Source organism: Bidens hawaiensis, unplaced genomic scaffold, assembly GCF_021521415.1.
Source record: "Bidens hawaiensis isolate Kalapana, Puna unplaced genomic scaffold, B.hawaiensis_p1.1 tig00002772_1, whole genome shotgun sequence".
Lineage (NCBI taxonomy): Eukaryota > Viridiplantae > Streptophyta > Magnoliopsida > Asterales > Asteraceae > Bidens > Bidens hawaiensis.
This window is the reverse complement of record NW_027491150.1, coordinates 319,579-323,246: the sequence shown is the minus strand read 5'-3', so window position 1 is coordinate 323,246 and position 3,668 is coordinate 319,579. Positions and strand designations below refer to the sequence as shown.

The 3,668-nt window shown below is 36.5% G+C and overlaps 1 pseudogene across 1 annotated transcript; it reads right to left on the bottom strand.

Annotated features, from left to right (window-relative positions):
• Positions 1 to 854: 854 nt before the first annotated feature.
• On the bottom strand, positions 855 to 3,065 carry LOC143621215 (beta-amylase 2, chloroplastic-like; annotated as a pseudogene). The gene is made up of 8 exons (XR_013151476.1): positions 2,967 to 3,065; positions 2,681 to 2,809; positions 2,566 to 2,604; positions 2,265 to 2,467; positions 2,013 to 2,207; positions 1,518 to 1,945; positions 1,235 to 1,435; positions 855 to 1,164 (listed from the first exon to the last, which is right to left on the bottom strand). The product of XR_013151476.1 is annotated as a beta-amylase 2, chloroplastic-like (transcript).
• Between the last annotated feature and the right edge of the window lie 603 nt (positions 3,066 to 3,668).

The following is a 3,668-nucleotide window of genomic DNA, read 5'->3' as shown; positions in this document are numbered from 1 at the left end:
GGGAGTATGTATTAACTCCAGGTCTGAGGATTTATGTTTATGGCTTAAGTCCTCTTTTAATAGCAGGAGAGACCAAGCTCTTTATCCAGTGTACAAACTAATTGACCTCCAGTTCTCTTAGAGGGTTGACCGTTATGGGCAGGAAACTTTGGACCGTTGGTCCGTGATTAAAATAATGATACTTTATCTGAGCATGTCTCATGCTCAGAGGGAACAGTGATGTGAGTCTTGAGTTGACATTGTACTGTAGCACGTGGGTACTTGTTTACATAAGTTTGGGCGGGAAATGAAGCCTTTAACCGTTTAACCCTTTTAGCGTTAATGTGTTTCAGCCATTTTATTATTTCCTTGGGCTACCCCCATCATCAAGTATCATTCCGGATCATGTATCCATGTGATATACGTTATCCGAGTGTAGTTTGAAATTATTTAGTTCGTTTACCCTTGATCAAAATTGATTAATTATATCCTAAAACTCATAATCTGGATATATTGGTATTAAATAAACCACTTTACACAACTTTATGGTATGTGAAGCTAATTATAATTATGCAACTCTTTGCTGAAAAAGTATGATAGAAAATCAGTATCACCGCAAAGCACGTAGCTAATGCACAAAAGTTTCAACTTAAGTATGTCGAATCTACCGGCAAATTCAGGTAGAAAGCCTAGAGTAAGTTACGAAACAGCAACTTAACGGTCAATTTGGATCAGTTTTGAGTTTTCTTTCACCGCTTCACACCTGTTTTAAGAAACAAATTAATTAGTACACAAGGCTAATCAACACAACAGGGATTTGAGTTCATAGTGCATAAAAAGAAGATATATATTGTTGAGCATGTGGTCTAATATACATACATACATCAAAAGATTATCTAAAAACATTTTATTTGAAATTCAAGCAACACTTAACAAAGTATATATAGATTAGAAGGAAGGAGTACCATGCATTCTCTTGACAAACATTTTAAATTCCCTGAAGTTGTCTTCTTCAAACAGATCATCATTGAGCCAAAGGTAAGTAAAAGCCGATAAATGTCTACCATATGGATCAGTTCTCGGTTTTGCATGTTCTAATATTTTGTTATACCCCTGTCTATCATAACATGGAAGTGCATTTTCACTTGCAATGGATATACCAGCATCCCACGCAGCGTTCAATACCTAAAATATGTTTCAAAAATTTGTATAAAAAATAACCCCAAATTTCATTGGTTTGAAAATAACTAACTACCTGAGAAACTAACCCTCCGGGGTCAGCCATTGCTTCCGGAAACCCCTCCAATTCAGCACAAGTAAAGTTTAAAGCAATTCGATTCTTCTTTAACCTAGAAGCAATTGGAGCATAGCCATCACGACTGGTCGTATTGTAATATCCAGCCGTCAGTTCGGCTGCATGGCTGTCACTTTTGTACCACCAGTGAATGCCTGATAACTTATCGATCAAAGATCCATGAATAAATACAAAATGTAAGAAACTGGTTGAGCCAGTGTGAAATATTAATTGACTACTTTACCTTGACAGCAATGGGAGTATCTTCAGAGAAGGCCATTTGGCCATGGCTAGTACTCTGTCAGCATGGTCAATGAGACCCTGAGAATACCAATTCAGAAAGAATCTGCCATATTCGTTACAGTAGTCACCACCATCACAAAAGAATTCGGTATCCTGAGGCTTGGAATTATAAGAGCCCGCATTATCAGGGGGTCTACCCCACGACGAATGTCCACTTGCTTCTGCAGCTTCCTCAAGACACTTTCTTAAGTATTTATCATAGCACTGGAATTCACCAACACCTGGATATTCCCAACCATGTTTTGCAGTGTAAGACGGGTAACGCAATTCTCCGCAAGCACCTAAACCAATTTCAATCTTGGTAATGGTTCCATTCTTGAAAAATTCATCAAATTCAACCCGAAAGCTTCTCATAAACTCAAAGTATACCTGCACAACATTTATCAACGTCACTATGAAAAATACAGTTTTTGTTTGTGTTTCTAGTTTCTACAACCTCTGGAGCAGTACGGCCTCCCAAAACACGCTCTTCGTCAATTCCCCAAGTAAGTGTTTCAGGGTTTCGCCTTCCATCTCTGTGTGTAAAATAAATATCCGGATTTTGTTCACCGATTTCCTTTATCCATTTAGGTAATGGAATATAAACATCATCACCGTCATTGCCTCCACATTCATGAAATGCCATTACAACCTGAAATAATTTAGTATCCTATACAACAATTAAGAGTTGTAGGAAAACAAATCTAACCTGTATCTTCAATTAAAATCACGCATGAGCTTAATGAGCATCCTGTAACCCCGCCAATTGTACTGTCGGGGATTCTCGGCCTCAACAATTCCCCACCAGGCTACAACCGTTACACCATCAACATTAATCGAATCCAGATCTTCTAATTTATCGTAGACGTCCATAAAATCAACCAACTGACATTGCATGTTGACGGCCCCCAACTGAATTTCAAATAGTAAAATATGAAAACATGGTGCGATACATACAAATATACAAGCTAGTGTGTTAAAGAGTACATAAAACTAATAGCTTGACTCACCGGTAGCATAACATAAACAGGAACACGCGGTGTACCTACCTACAAATCAATCGGTTTAACGTAAGATCATTTTGTATTTCATATTATGCTACACATCGAATAAGAGTGTTCTTACATACTGAGACAAGATCTTGAGGTTTTCAGCTTGCCTTTTTTTTCTTTTTCTTATTAGCTGATCACGCCTGTATTTGAAAATATATCTTCGGCATGATGGAAGAATCATCTTCGCATACAACTTGTATAGCTAAACAAAACAAACAATAAATAAACTTATCAAAAATTTTGGCTGGAAATAAAACATTAGTCTACTTTTTGATTGAAGCATGTCAATAAAAAAACATGAATCTGAAATCCTTGTTTGATAAGTTTTTTTACTTAATAAGAGAGAGCGTTTGTCTTACATCCCGAGAGGAGATCTTGTGCTTCCTTTCCTTCTGATTAGACGTGTTATCGGATGATAACGTCTTACGGTTCCAGCCGTTCCCATAGCAACAACACATCCTGGCAACACTCCTCTCCAGCTAGACAACGATAACATACATACATACATACATACATACATATTCATTTTCCAATCAATATCTATAAACATGTACTAATTAAAACTAAAAAAGGTCATTCTGTGGGGAAAATAAATAAAATAACAAATCCTAAATCAACAACAAAACAATAGAGAATTAAGGATGATAATAAAGGTTTAATGTTACATACCAAAGGACAGTCCCCCGTCTTATAAAAGAAAAGGGATCTCGGGTCTCTGTTCAGTTGATCGCCGCACACAAAACAAATTATTAACAATACTTAATAACTTGTGCAAAATCAATAAAACACATACGACTGCTGCTACTACTACTCCTGCTGCCTACTACTAATACTACTACGACTATGACTAATACTACTACGACGACCACCACCACCACTATTATTATTATTAATATTATTATTATTGTTATTATTATTATTATTTATTTATTGTAAGGTGCATACATATACCTCAAATGCATGGGAATAGCAGGTGGTACACGAACCATGGCTAAACCCTAACGCAGAAACCAAAGTACCAAACAAATTAAAGGGAAGAAAACGGTAATAGTAATAATAAT